The 16908-nt window shown below is 34.9% G+C and overlaps 1 protein-coding gene across 1 annotated transcript in view; it reads left to right on the top strand.

The window, feature by feature from the left end:
• Positions 1 to 16908, top strand: part of bif (protein phosphatase 1-binding protein bifocal) — a 230892-nt gene that overhangs the window by 2814 nt on the left and 211170 nt on the right. The window lies entirely within an intron of this gene.

Here is a 16908-nt window from a genome sequence, read left to right on the forward strand (position 1 = left end):
TCATGACGCGCCTCGTGTATGGTTTTCCATACACACAAATATATATTGCACTTTTCCACGTTCGCTCTATAGGTGTGTATGCTATTACATACATATGGCGTAGAAGTCAAAGTTTAATATCCACGCCGCGTGTATGCAAAATCATACACAAAGAAAATTATACATTTATGGGGTTAAAACAAAGGCGAAAACAAAAGTATTAGTGGCGGATTGTTGCCCGTGGCTCACAGATGAGAAAGGTCAAAATATATAGTGGCGGTGTTCAGTATTTTCTTTTTTCAGAAAATGGCATATCTAGAACTGAGTACTACGAATGAGTAAAACATTAAACTAGACATTTTAAATCACTCCCCTGTAAAACTATAAAAACCAAATTACGCCACTTAGCCACTTCATCAAAGAATATTTATATCCCTTTGTAATTATAAGACATGATAACTATAGAACACAATTTACATACTCCGTTATTCGTAAGTATTACTATGTTTGTCAAAGGCGCCGACTTTCTAAAATGTATGTTTCTGCATATCAAAGACGGGACATGTTATATCTTTCCTGGGTAGTCTCCATATTTTTTGATTGATTTCCTTTCAGTCAGGGGCGGATCCAGGAGGGGCGAACGGGGCGGTCTCCCCCCCCCCAGAAGAGGAAACTTTCTTATTTTAGATATAAATAAAACCCATTACAGAGATTAGAGCTCTTAAAAGTAGCTCTAAGTAATAGTATTACAACCCACTGTCCCCCCCCCCTCAGAAGTCCGTCCTGGATCCGCCCTGGTTTTAGTTAGAATCTTTTATGAACACTATCATTAAGGGTTGTGCTCGATTCTATATACAATATAGTTTCTTTCTTTTCTTTTCTTTCTTTTTTTTCCAATTGTGGGAAATGCCTTTGACTAACAAAGTACATTCGCAAAGTATCTCCTCGAGGTTTGTGTAAAATTAATTCAAATGCAAAGTTCTCCGCGACCCAATGTGTATTGTACTAATTTTACCTGCCCATACCTGTAATTTGCATATTTATGGGCATCATATACCGAAATTCAATCATACACTACTATAACGCTCGGATACAAAATTGCTTTTAGTTTCTTTAGATGTAACTGGACATGAATGTGAGCATATGCAAAACAAATTGGATCAAGTATTGCTTTTCTGACACATGTTACCCACCCGACGCCGCCATCTTGCATCCGCCATATTGGATTCAACTTTCGATTTTTCAAATAGGAATAGGTGCAAGTGATTCAATTCAAATTCATGTACTATTCTCTGGGAAATTAATTAATGTAGTGACTTTTACCATCGCTGGTGCCGTTTACAAGGTATTGCATGTTAAATGGCAGGCACTTCATGGAATACTGAACCAAATAGAAAGTTGTGCAGGGCTTCGTATATGTATATGTAATCTTTTACGTGATTTATCTTGTCGGAATATTCTCTGACCGTCCATACATACAGAACACAGATGTCCAGTGGCGTATTTAGGGGGGTGGCTTCCGGGCTTAAGCCCCCCCGAAATCTTATTTAGTATAGTAAAGTAAATGAAATATCTTGCAGAATTTTCACATTTCCAGGCAAAGCCCCCCCGAAAGTTAGCAAAGCCCCTCCCGAAACAAAATCGTAAATACGCCACTGCAGATGTCAATACGGAAATGGTAGGTCTTCAACCAAATCTGGTAGTATCTGGATTTACATTATGCATTTGACCGTAATGTAATATTTCCTTGTTATAGTATAATAAAAAGTTTTAACAATCACTCATAGAAATGTAATAAGATTATGACATCAATGTTGTAATAAAGAGTTTGTTTATACCTACAGTACTTTTCCAGTTAGAAGTTTTGATTTGCCAATATCAAAAACGTAAACTAACTGATATTACTCTGCAATGTTTATTCTCGAAGCGCCTGGAGAGATTTAACGTGCAATACCTTCCAAGCGTACAAGCTACGGTAATATTCATTACACCAGTAAATTTCTTAAAAAAAAAAAAAAAAAAAAAAAAAGTTCATGAATTTGGTTTTAACAAAAGAAACACTGACCAAACCTTAAAATACACTTTATTTTAAATTATAATAACGGTTTCGGATATCTAACACATCCTTCTTCAGACAATATCGATTTTTTTTTCGATATTGTCTGAAGAAGGATATGTTAGATATCCGAAACCACTATTATAATTTAAAATAAAGTGGGTTTTAAGCTTTGGTCAGTGTTTCTTTTGTTAAAATAATCAATCCAAAGCCAAGGATAGTCTTACTAATGAATTTGATGTAATTGAACTTAAATAAATTTATATTTAAAAGACAGTATGTAGCCCTTTAGAAATGAATTGCTGAAAACCACTAGCTGTTTCACCGTCTTCTGTACTTCAATATAGTCGTATTGCTAGAATGTCTAAATATTTATTTTCTAGGTGTTTCTTCAGCTTATAGCCCTGAAATTAAGCACTTTTTCGACTTTTATATATACTCTATCATCTGATGTAAACAATCCATCATCGTCATGAAACCGGAAACACCCTGTATATTACAGTAAAACATTTGGATTGAAATCACAAGAAAGTTGCTCTTTTTCTTTCTGATATAGTAATAATAACGACTACCAGATGGCAGAAGCTGCTAGCTCTCTCTGGATGCCGAAAACACGAGAATGGCGATAGATGGCAGGCAAATGCTTTACTTGAACACACAAAAACAATTTCAACGTAGGCTCGCCGGCATAACTGTGGGACGTAAAACTCAAGATTTCATTTCATTTCATTTTAAGTGATTTATAGAACGATTTTTGTGAATGTTTCATTTACTACGTAGCTTTCTTAGCCTATGTTTTATATGAGAATAAGAATTATATCGAAGTTGAAAATAATCATGTCGCAGAATCAATGTAGGAAGTACTTGGATTTAACTTGCGTAATCAATTGGATTGCAAAATCTTATCAATAATATAAGCAGGGGTGCCCACAAGGGGGGCTATGACGCAAACTGCGTCATTGAAATATTGGGGGGGGGTTAAAAATCTATATAAATATGTTTGAGAGGGTGTAAAAATTAATCGAAAAGATTTTTTTTCATGGAAGAACACCTACAGATAGGCAATTGAGGGGGGGTGCGTCATGGACATGAGGGGGGGTGGGCACCACTGATATAAGGAAGTCAAAATAAGACGATAACGAAACATCCTATTGAAATAATGCCAAACAGTTACTTAACATGTTAGTACCAAGTCTAGTGTTCCTTTATTTTATTTTATTTATTTTATAAAGAAACTTCACTTCCACCTAATCAATTTTAATACCCAGAAAATACAGTACTGATTAGGAAAAAAGAAGTCGTTCAGGTTTGTTCAAAATGTTCAATTAGTAATTTAGTTCAAAATGAAATTGTGATTGGTGGCGGACAGCATCATATCTTGGGACATTCTCCGGGTTCTCTTGTTTTCCTCCAACTTTCTTATTCCACTAGCTATATCACAGTCATTCATTTTCATTAATCTCCCTTCCTCTTTGTCCTAAAGCGATCATCTTCGGACATTAAACTATTGTATTAGGCCAATACTTAAGATTTTTTTTAAATATCAATTCTCAATTTTGTCTTTATTTTCCAATTTATATATTAAAATGCTAGAAAAGTTTATTCGTGGTCAAGAAAAGTTTATATCTTTGTCTCAAATCTTTTCAACAATGAGATCTCGTAAACAAGTGCTAGAAACGTGCCGTTTTCGCTGGTCGATTCCAAAATTTGCGTAGATTGTCTTGTTCTGGTTGAATATTTTTTAAAAAAACGTGGCCATAATTTCTTTGTAAAATCTAGGGGTACACTGGAAGTGTTGAAATTAAAAAAAAAAATCATACCGTATGAGTTATACATTCCAACACAACATGTTTGTATACAAGGGTTATATATCTCTCAGCTGTTTCATGGCCAAATGATAATGAAAAACGAAGCATAACCGTTTCTCCAGGTTACGATGAATCGCTATTGTTTGGAGTGTTTTGACCAATGAACGCCATATATCACTGACATTATAATTAATTGTGTATCTAATGTATTTGCTTATTACACACTACATGCAAGAAGAAAAAAATTCTGATGACACCTGAATTAAAAACTCCAACCGGAAGTAGGTTTAATCTTGCAAACAGTGCGAGATATTGAAAAAAATAATCGAAAAAATCTTTCCTTTATGGTACCCCTTGCCGATTTTTATCAAGACGTCTTTCACTTGTCTGTAAAGGGACATGTATAGATTTTGTTTACATCTGCCACTTCTCATTTAATTAAAAGAAAATGTGCTCTTATTTTTCTTTCAACATATTATATATGGGCCGTTTTGAGCCCGTAAGATTAGCATTGTCGCTAGGGCGAAGCTAAGGTTCATATCCTTGTGTTAGACAACCAGTAGAGGAGTTAGGTATGGCGGGTTGACAGACATTGCAGGCGCTTTACTTAAACGTATTGTATGCAGTGCACGCAAAACGTATTGCATGCTGGCAACTTCAAAGACCTCAAGAGCCGGAATGAAACGTATTCGGACGGACATGGATTTATAAGAGGAAAAAAAATCATTTGACATTATCTGTCTCTTCTCCAAGTTTGCCACAAACTCAACCTAACATTTATACATTTAAAGTGCTAGGTCCATATGTTTGTCTATGACAATTCACTCTCTTTGTGGGTCGTCCTGTCCTTCACTTGTGTATTTAAACGGGCATCATAGATATAGCGAAGAAATGGGAAGGAGATCCCGGGTCATATCAGAATGATGTGCTGAGTAGAGAGCGCAGGTTCAGCTAATGTTGTTTTCATTTCTGCAATGTCGGCACTTAGAAAAGGCAAAAAAAGTATATGTACACCTGAAAATTTGAAATAAAATCTGTAATTTGATTATATAATGTTGTCGACAAATTCATGTTTTTTGCTAGCGGGCATGTCTTATATGACAAAAGTTTTCATTACATAGAGCTTGGGTGGACAAGATTTCTTACCCCCCCCCCAAAAAAAAAATTCAATTTTGTATCAAAACCTAGATTTAAAAAAAAAGTCATACATAGTCATTATATCACAATAAAGCTGCCTTAGATTTTGATTTGATTTGATTTTAGTTTAGCGTCCCTTGCAGCAGCGAGGCTATATGAGACGTGCACCTACAGCTTAGCGTGGAATCGAAACAACATGAACTCCAGCCAGGAATTGAACCCGGGTCTCCCATGAAAAAGTTGCCTTAGAGTAACAACTTTAACAAAAAAAAATTCTAATACAGTAGAGTTCTGATAGCCCGGAATCCAACTGTCTGAATGCCCGAGGATTTCGCACACCGAAAATATGTAGGTTCTTTTAAAATCCAATTTCTTGTAGGACTACAATAGAGTAAATTTGTATCAGTCTGTATTCCTTATAATGTAAAATTAAAATTAAGTTTTGGTTTATTTGAGTTGAAATAATTATTCTACTGTTTCCGGTAAACAATATTTGCTGCCAAACATCATATTACAATTGTGTTCAGTGTGCGATTTAGGGCTTAGCGAATTGCGCAAGAACTATCCGATAAATCAGGCTTTTTCTGTAATCCGGCATTGAAAAATCCCGAACGTGCCGGATTATCGGAAGTTTACTGTATAAAATCTTAAATAATTTCCAAGGTGACCATCTGTAAGATCAGTGAAAAATCTGTAGTAAAACACTGAACAAAACTATTTCTGTTTGAAATAAAACTGCACTGTGCGTTATCAAATTTAAGTGGCGTCAGAATTACTGCTTCGCAGAAGCTAAATACTCGCGCTACGACATTAAAATGAACGTTTCGTCCATGAAGAAAATATAATTTTGATTATTTATTGGATCAAAAGATCCAATATATTTCAAGTACAAATTTTCTTGTAGGTCTTATATCTGCAGAACTACATATAATGTAGCCAAACCCAAACTATCACTTAACTCAATATGATGTGCTTCTTTCGTAAAAGGAATACGAAAACCCGACTTAAAGACCTTCCAAAATTTTGTGGCCCCTGATCCAAAAACTAATTATTGGCCAAGGTTGCAATCTTTTGATGCAGTTTTTTGGATGATTCCTAAAATTCTTGTTTATATATAAATCTATTATTACTATAATTTTGATGTCTTCTTATAAATCAGCCGCTGAAAATTCGGGTTTATGGGCTGTATTATAAGGGGCCATCAACTGAAACCCGTTCGTTCCATGTATTATTGGTATAGTGTGTAGGAGGATATTGTTTGTTTAATAGTGTGTAATGGCTAATGTCACTGTGTGTTGGGTGTAGGAATGTTGTTGATGCGTGTTTCCGTTTTGTAGGTATAACGAGTGAAAGATGGCGTTCAAGATTCCTAATCAGTTCAAACAGGACCAGCGTGCCGTCATCCAGTTTCTGAGTGTCGAAGGTTGTCAACCAGTGAAGTGTTCTGGCGTATGAAAGACGTGTATGGTGATGCATGCGTCTCCAAAAGAACAGTGGTGGACTCTGCCAGAATGTTTCGGAAGGGACGTGAACAAACCACTGATTATTCTAGTCCTGGTCAAGGCCATATTGTTGCCACAGAATACACACGTGAAAAGGTGAATACGGCTATAGCTGCGGATAGACGCATTAGTATTCAATCCATAGCGAACGGGTTAAACATGAGTTATGGTACTTCTCAGAAAATTGTGACAGATTTGGGGAATCATAAAGTGTGCGCGCAGTGGATCCCCGAGGTGTTGACGGAAGACCAAAAGTTGGAGCGTATGGGTTGCGCCATTGAATATTTGTCACGTTTACCATTTGGAAGGTAAGGACTTCTTGCTGCGCATTGTTGCAGAGGATGAAACTTGGTGCCATCATTTTGAACCGAGTTCAAAGTCTTCCAGTATGCAGTGGAACCACCCGTATCTCCACGTTCCAAAACGTTCAACACCAACCGTCTGCGGGAAAAGTTATGGTCTCTGTGTTCTTTGTTTGCCATGGACCATTAGACTATTGTTCGACTTCAAGGAACCAGGACAGTCCATCAACGCCGCACGCTACTGTCAGACCTTGACACAGTTACGAAGAGACATCAAAAATAAAAGGCCTGGTTTATTGACCGCTGGGGTAATTGTGTTGCATGACAACGCGCGTCCACACGTTGCAAACCAAGTGCAGGATTTGTTTCAATGATTCAAATGGGAAATGCTACGATACCCATCCTATAACCCTGACCTCTCACCTTGTGACTTTCACATATTTGGGCCTCTAAAGAAGGGATTGAAAGGTCAGAGATTTCAGTCTGATGCTGAGGTTCAGGACACTGTGCGTGATTGCTTTGATAGTCAGCCGTCCAAATTTTACATGGATGGCATAAAAAAGTTTCTACACCGGGAACCGAATCCAGGACCACTTGCATCAAAGACGAGAGCTTTGGCAATTACGCAGTTAGAACTACTCTTCCCATGCTGATGAAGTCACGTAAAATTTATATAGCAATAGAAAGAAATATGGACTTTGGATGTTCCATCTAGTGAGTCACTACTTGCTCATATTATACGGAAATTGCATATTATTATTATTATTATTATTATTATTATTATTATTATTATTATTATTATTATTATTATTATTATTATTATTATTATTATTATTATTATTATTATTATTAAATTCTAATGATTTCCAGCTTGATTTTGTTCTCATTGCTACCAAGCAAGAAAATAACATGTAATTCACACTTAGGTAGAGATGCAAGGATTCAAAACAATAACAACTCTGAAAAAGAAATGAAACTTTTCCTTTTTTTTTTTTTTTTTGACTGTGAAGCTTTTGACTTTTTAAAATATTTCAAATTTAGTGAAGAGAAAACACTACGCTCCACTCCATCTAGGTTTTCCCATTATAACACGGAAAAACATTTAGGCCTAGTTATTGCATTCTGGAGAGAAAATCCTGAAAACATTCAAGAATCAAAGAAACTTGGTTATTCGATAGGAGAGTAAAAATAGAAATCGATGAACGCAGTGGGTTTTCTAGAGGCAAAGAATTATTTATAGAGCAGATAGATTTACGTCAACTTTTTTTAAAGTAAAATGTTTAATAGAATTAGCAATAATTGTTATGGAAATGAAGCAGATTTCGTGTAAAATAAATCATCATTTAAAATTTATGAATGGACAAGAACTTCATTACATAATACGAGGTGCGTTCGGAAAGTAGCCTCCGATTGGTCACTGTGCGTGAAGTAGTGAGGACAGTGTACCATCTTTGCTCAGACATGCGCGGTAGATTAATCTGCATCCAGCCGTGGTTCATAGAGTGAACGTTGTCTGATTACTAGTTGCACTTTTGTAGCGTCTCAAAATGTGTGCTGCAATAGAAAACCCCGCCAAGTGCGAGTTGTTACATGTTTCCTTACGGTAAACCAACGTTCGGCAGCAGCTATTAATTGGGCACTTTGTGTATGGATCAAGTGTGATGAGTGAAGGAGTTGTCCGTGAAAGTGGACGAACAAACATTCATGACGAAGAGAGGAGTGTCAGGCCATCATTGGTCACTGAAGAACTCGTTCAGAAAATTAATGGAAAAGTTCGTGAAAATCGACGTTTCACAATCTCGAAGTTTCCGATGAATTTTCACAAATTTTCAGGACTGTTATGTGACGAAGTGACACAGAAGTTAGGCTACAGGAAGTAGTGTGCGCAATGGGTGCCCAAAATTCTTTCTGAGCACCACAAAAATCAACAAATGGCGGTCACAGGCTGGCTCAAGGCACAGGCGAAAGATTTTTATGCTGATGGAATTTCTAAGCTAGTACAGAGACATGATAAGTGCTTGAATCTTATGGAAACTATGTTAAAAACAGAGGAAAGAAGTATTTTTCATACGTATTTAATAAATTATTCTTATTTACTTTGGTGTTTCTTTTTTTAACCAGATGTTACTATTTGAACGGCCCTCGTATTAATTGAAGCCGTTAAAATTCGAAGATACGAACTTTAAAACGCTATCCACAAGTTTCTTTAATCCAAAAACTTTTGACACGATATACCCGTAACCAGGGTCGGATTCAGGATTTTCTGAGGGGGAGGGTGCACCAATAAAAACCAGTATGTTTGAATTGAGTCGGAATTTTTAAAATGCCTTTAGGCATCTGTGGTGTGAATGAGGAAATGCCCTGGAAATGCTAAGTATCTGTTCTGGGTGAATCATTTTCTTTCAACTTTTAGAAAATTGAAATAAACTCTTGATTTTGCAAAACTTCCCTTTGTTTTAAGCTCAAACGAAAACATGACAGCAGAAGTTTTCAGAAAGTGTTGCTATTTTCACTGCTAGCTTCTCACTTTAGGTAGTGTATATTTATAACGAAGGGAGAAGTGCACTTCCGCCTTTGCACCCCCCTAAATCCGGCCCTGCCCGTAACAGTAAAGAAAGAAGGAGTTCTGTGAAGAATGACTTTGAAATAACACCGTTTCGAAAAACAACCGTTTATAGCTTTCATTTTGTAAACTGAAATCTCTGAAGCTCAGGATAAAATGTTTTCCGAACAGAGAACGAGATGTAAGCAAAATTCTATACAAAAAAAAAAAAAAAATGTATTTGCTTCTTGGTTTCGGTACTTTTTCTTGCCTGCCAGATTCAATTTAGGTTACCAGCAATACATATACGTATTCTAAAATGTATAACTTCCAGGTACTTTATAAAATGATCAGGCAACCAAGACAACATTTGAGATATGGTGGTTGCATAACGTACAGTTGTTGGCAACAATTCCAATGCCAATGTTTGAAAATTAATCAAGACGGTCAGTAAGGACTGAACATAGAGCTTACAAGTACTGAATGCTGTAAACGCATTTTGTTAATTTTTTTTCAGTCCACTTCAGGGAAACAAATGTGATATTTCAACAAGATAGTTAGAAAGAGTTAAAAAGCGAAAATTTCCGTCCCCCTTCCAAAAAGCCGGATTTTTTTAATTTAAAAAACTCCATTTCGGAAAAGCTGGTTCTTGTTGCACTTCTACTCTCAGGTTAAAATTATTGAGTATTACCAAATCCTTTCTGTTAATTATCCGGTCCCTATACAGTGTTCGCGGTAAATTAAATGACTTTCTAAGCGACAATCTTAAAATATTAGAAAACTACAGAACAATACAACACGAAAGAGTGTGTAATAATATGAAATCTGAAAAATAGATTTTAACATCCTAACATCATAATGTTAATCTTCAAAACTTAAATGGCCCCCTTTTGCCGAGGGTCTCCCGTATGCAGGCCGTGCGGGCCCGTTAGCTACACCACTGTACCCACCCTTATACCCATCATTACTTCCGTGATTTAAGTGAGAATGTATTGAATAATAAAGATATTAGGTAGGTATATACCATATACTTCTGTATACCCACCATTACATCTCTATCTGCACTGTAGATGAACTAGTGTTCTAGTGTTAACACTTTTTAAAATATTATTTAATGTTCCATTATATATATATATATATATATATATATATATATATATATATATATATATATATATATATATATATATATATATATAGCGAGAGAGAAAGAGAGAGAGAGAGAGATAAAATGAAAATTAAATTAGCAGTCTCCTAGACAGCTTACTGTTTGATCCCATGTCAAATAGTTCTTACATATTCACCATAAAATAACTTGGAGTATGTAAACCAGGGGGCGTACTCTTTAATAGCTTTCTTTTGACTGCGCCTGGGCGGAATCACGGGGCTTCATTCGATCTGGACTCCACCTAATCTTCGTAAATCGTCAAAAACCATACTTGCTTTCATAGAGAAATGATTGATGTAACCTTAAGATTCGATCCTACACTACATCTATACTTCTTTTCTTATAAAAACAAGCAATTCTGTCATGTTTTCCCTGAGAATATAGGTGGAACTACTTGAAAATAACTTATCGTTTTCTCGGACATAATAACACTATTTCAATGTTAATATGTCTATATAGACGTGTAAAATACAGGGTGTCTCAAAAGTCCCCTGACATATTGTAACTGTTATTATCAGAGTTAGAAAAAATGTAAGAGCGGAAACCTTCTACAAATATGATACTTTCAATCTGAAGGATTTTTTTTTTTTAATGGGACGAGCAGTTTCGGCTGTGTACTCTTTATGCGCTCAATGTTAAATGAAAATACAACGTTGCCATTTACCTGGACCCACAACATAAGTGAATGAAGTTACTGTCTTTTACACTAACGTGTGTTTGACCAGCCCCCATTCATCATACTCTTACAAAATTTATCCACCTCCCACCATGCCCTCCCCTCCCCCAACCCCTCAATTAATGGCAATATTGCATTTTCATTTCACATTGGGCGCATAAAGAGTGTACAGCCCAAACGGATCGTCCGATTTAAAAAAAAAATCCTTCATTTTACATTGAAAATATCATATTTGGAGATAGTTTTTCCTGTTACATTTTGTTTAACTCTGATAATAACGGAGTTACCATATCTGAGGGGACTTTTGAGACACCCTGTATATTTGCAGTACTACCCATAGAGTTTTTGAGAAGCCATTTACTGTATCGTAATTTATTTACGGAAAAATCACAACAAAGCTTGCTTTAACAAGTTCCAGTTCGTTCACAAAAAATATGATTGTTTTTTGGGAATCAAAAATAAAAGAAAAGAAGAAAACGAAAGAGAAAATACATTGTGTGCTGTGCCATTGCACTCTTTATTACGAGATAATTTCCAATCAGATGTTGCAATTTATATGATATAATCCAATCAGCACAGCAAGAAACTAACAACGTATAGTATTATTTTTTTTTTCCATCATGTCAATAGAAGGTAAAGCAAAGCCATATAACAATATACATGTGGTAACAAATGCTATAAGTTCTATACTGTTATTGTGTTTCCCTTCCTTTTATTTATGGTGACAGTTCGGGACAAGTGCTTGAAAAAATAACTATCAAACAACAAGCCAATAAGACTTGTTATAAACAAAAACATAAAAATAGTAGATATTTCTTATTATTTTTGGTTGTTTTTTATTATCATTATTATTATTATTATTGTTTGCACTTTCACCAATAAGAAATAAACAATAGTTGAGATTATATTAAATTAGAAATGCTGGATCAATGTTTCTTTTTATATATTTTTAACAAAAAGAAAAATGAAATGAAATTTTTAGTATATTATCCCAAGTTTTAGTGTGTTATTCTTAGAGCCTACAGAATGGACCCGAAGAATCTGTAATTGCGTAGTTGGGCAGGAAGAGCAGATGGCAAAAACATGATCATGGGGTCCTTTTACAACCGTAATACAGAACATACGTTATATATACAGGGCAAGTCAAAATGATGGACCCGATTTCAGATATTTATTCTGTGAAATGTTATTATGAGACATGAGCATCGAAAGATTACCTTTCAAAGTTTAGTTTTCACTTTCTAAAGCTAAAAGTCAGTAAGGGTCTTCACTACAGCGAAATTAAACTACCGCTATTTTTAAAGTCTTTCTGTAATATCTTCGAAACAAACAAAAATATTCGAAAAGTAGAAATGTAGTGAACTGGACAATACGATTTTGCATGTGATACCTTTACCACAATTCACCTATCTGCTTATGGTATGCCACGTATTGTCTAGTTCACTACGTTTCCGCTTTTTGAATATTTTTATTTGTGTCGAAGATATTACAGGAAAAACTCTAAAATTAGCGGTAGTTTAATTTCACTGTAGTGAAGACCCTTAAGGAAAATGTCGTTGACTGGAAAGCGGATAACTTTCAGTGTGCTTGATTATCATGTAAACAACAAATCTGTGATTAGTGTGCAACAACATTTCTGTACCAAATATGGGAGAGAAGGGGAAGGCCATTCGTAAGTGATTCAGCAACATTGGACGTGCTGCGTGCCCGTATCACAGCAGCATTGTTGATATTGATCGCAGCATGTTACAAAAGATTTGACACAAGGTAGACGATCGGTTTGATGTGTGCTGTTCAGTTAATTTTGAGTTTAACGTCCCGTTCAGCAGCAAGGCTATGTGAGACGTGAACCTACTGATTAACGTGGAGTCCGAATCACTTGAGCTCCCGCCGGGAATCGAACCCGGGTCTCCCTTTGATGTGTGCTGTGTTACGTGATACGCTCATTTAGAACACTTGTGATATGTTTGAATAAAACTTTGACAGTTTACCCTTTTTTTAGCACATGTCTCACAATATCATACATGTATTAGATTTCACAGAATACATTTCGGTTGAGTTGAGTTGATTTTATTTTAGCGCCTTTTTCAGCAGCGAGGCTATATGAGACATGGACCTACTAATTAACGTAGAATCCGAACCACATGAGCTCCCCTATCATTTTGACTTGCCCTGTATAAGCAATACACTTAAGATTTTTTATTCAGCATATTCAATGTACACTGGAGAGAAAGTACAAAAGTACAATTAAAAAAAATGGATGGTAATCCTTTTTGGTTTAAAAGATATGCCATGTTAAACATATCTGAGAGAGCAGAAGGAGCCTACAGGGTTAAAATGGTTCATTTAAACGTAACTGAGTAGATAATATAGCTACTCTATTTCATAACTCACGAAGAAAGGGGTAACAATAAACATTTATTGTATGTGAAGAAGCAAGGACTCGAAATAAAACTTTCTTTTTAAAGAAAGTTTTTTTTTGAGTGGGAAATTTTGATTTCTTTTAAACATTTCAATTTTAGTAAAGAAATAACAGTACAGTACATTCCGCCTTCCTTTTCTTATCATAATATGAAAAAAAGAACATTTGATAGCTGTATTCTAATCATCATCATCATCATAGGTATTCTGCCATTATTGGCAGGTCACTTGTCGTAACTAAGAAGCTTCCGTCTCCACGGTCTTCCGTTAACCTCTTCGTTTTCACGTACGATTTTTCTGTTTTGATATTGTCCATTAATTTTAGTCTCCTTCGTCCCCTCCCTCTCTTTCCTGCTACCATACCCTCTACCACATTCCTCATGATATAGTTCCTTCTTAGTCAATATCCCAACTAATTTTTCTTCTCCTTCTTAATGATGATGTCTAAAATTGATCTCTTTTTCTCTACCATTTCTAACACCCTCTCATTCGTTTTCTGCTCGACTCAGCTAATTCTTTCCATTCTTCTCCACACCCACATTTCGAAATTTTTCAATCGTTTTTCATTTTTCCGTAATGTCCATGTTTCTGACCCATACAACAATACAATATTCCACACGAAGCATTTTATGAGTCTTTTTCTCAAATCCTTATTCAAGGCCCTACAAAATAATATTTTCTTCCTCCTAAAGGCTTTTTCCACCATTCCTATCTCTAATTGTATGCAAAAGATTTTCTACTATTTTGCCAATCCAAAAAGATTACCTAAAATGTTGTTTGTCTGCTTTGACAGACGCTCCCCGTATAGTACAGCGAGTATTAAATCTTACATAATGTTATTAAGGTTTAACTAATAATAATAATAATAATAATAATAATAATAATAATAATAATAATAATAATAATAATAATAATAATAATAATAATAATAATAATAATAATAATAATAATAATAATAATAATAATAATAATATCCGAAGATGCAGCATCTACCAAGCAATACAAAATCATTGAACAGATCAAAAAGATATGGCTGAGTAAACATTCTCATGTGTAGTTTTCGAGAAAATAAACAAAAAAAGTTCTGTCTTAAATTTAAAAATTGATGCTGTGTACTAACCACGTTACTTACTAAGGGTCTTCACTACAGCGAAATTAAACTACTCGCTAATTTTAGAGTTTTTCTGTAATATATTCAAAACAAATAAAAATATTAGAAAAGCAGAAACGTAGTGAGTTATAGGCTGCCCAAAACATGAAAAAATGAACTTTAAAGGACCATAGCTCCAAAACTATGGGACATACCGTAGTCGGGTTAAGTCTTCACTGGGCTATCCAAAAATACATGTTTCAGAATCCTAAGATACGCAATTTTTTTAGAGGGTGTTTGGCTACGAGCATATAATTTGAAGAAATTATCAACTACCTCTATAAAAATTGTTGCGGAAGTAACGCAGGATTCTGAAACTTGAAAATTTGGATAGGGCACATACTAGTTTCTAAGTGAAGTCTTGACCCGACTACGGTAGGTCCCATAATTTTGGAGCAATGAACCCTTAAAGTTCATTTTTTGATGTTTTTGACAGCCTATAATCCCGAAAGGAAACATTTGTGCACCCGGGGTAGTCTACACTTTTTGTCTTATCTTGGTGTCAGGAATCATCCCCCAAACGTTGTCGGTGTTATTTTGAAACACCCTATATATATATATTATATATATATACATGGCCGGGTTTAGGGGTGTGCAAAGGTGCACGTGCACATCCCTTCGTTGTAAATATACACTACCTAAATTGAGTAGTTGGCAGAGAGTTTTGCAAAAATTAATAGTTTCAGTTAATTTTCAAAAGCTTGAAGGAAAAGGATTCATTGAGAGCAGACACTGAGCATTTCCAGGGCAATTCCTCATTCACACCACAGATGCCTAAAGACATTTAAAAAACTAACTAATTCAAATGTACTGGCAATTTTTTGGTGCACCCCCCTCAGAAAATCCTGGATCTCACCCTATATATATATATATATATATATATATATATATAGATAGATAGATATATATATAGATATAGATATAGATAGATAGATAGATAGATAGATAGATAGATAGATAGATAGATAGATTGCTTGATTGATTGATTGATATAGATATAGATATAGATATAGATATAGATATAGATATAGATATAGATATATAGATATATAGATATATAGATAAAACTTGGACATTTAGTTTTACTGATCTCTATTCGCAACCTCAGATGGGAAATCCTGATGTTTACGCTAACAAGAAACAGCTCAAAAAGACGAAGAATATAGGGTTAACGGTAGAGCTTCTGGGAGATATATATTTCAACCTGACTGTACATTGCTTCTTATCTTTTGTGTGATAAATGATAAAAATCGACGTAACATAGGAGAACACAAATGAACTATACTGCATATGAGCAGAATCCATACTTCACATTACTGTACTAAGGAGAAGAACTGCGCGGGGTCATCTCCATTGCCTACACTACTAATAACACTTAAACTGTATTGTATAGCCTCGGGGCAGAAAACGAAATGATAAGCTGTCAACTACCTCTACATCTATGCAAATCCCTGTGTTATTTATACTTGGTGCTGAAAAAATAATAACCACAAACAAATAGTTCAAACATATGCGAAAACAAAAATTGTTAGAAAATAATTCGAACAGTTTTCCAATAAATGAATAACTAATATTTAATAAATACATTGAATTATTTTAACAGTACTACTGAAAAAGAAACAATAGAAAACAGATACGTATTTGTCGAAGATTACTTGATATATCATTTCGGAAAGAAGATCCTTATAATAACAAATTGTAGAAATAAGTTTGTTAACACCGTTCAGCTTGGAAGCATATTTGATATCCGTGCAACTGAGTCAGATCTGATAATACTTTTTTTCTAACAATTATATGTCATTGCATTACATTAAGGAAAATTCTTTCATGATAACAAGTGTTCTTGCACTCAGATTATATGTTTAAATTCGTTAAAAATGATAAAATAAGCATGCAAATATGTCATAAAAATCATCATGTAATATAGGAACGTGCATTAGCCATAAATGCATGTTAATTGAATGTTAACATTCGCAAATTGTACTTACAAATAGCTTACTAGTTTTCTTTCGATATTACAAGTCAAACATTGATGTAAATACAGCCAGTGCCATATGCCCAGAAAAAAATCGATGGGATTTTCTTATTTTAAAAATAAGACAGGCACATTTGTTAGATTGTCTTGAAACACTATTTTGCTCAGCGTAATGTTGAGAATTTCAGAAGG

This window comes from Thermobia domestica, chromosome 7 (assembly GCF_964235325.1).
Source record: "Thermobia domestica chromosome 7, izTheDome1.hap1.1, whole genome shotgun sequence".
Lineage (NCBI taxonomy): Eukaryota > Metazoa > Arthropoda > Insecta > Zygentoma > Lepismatidae > Thermobia > Thermobia domestica.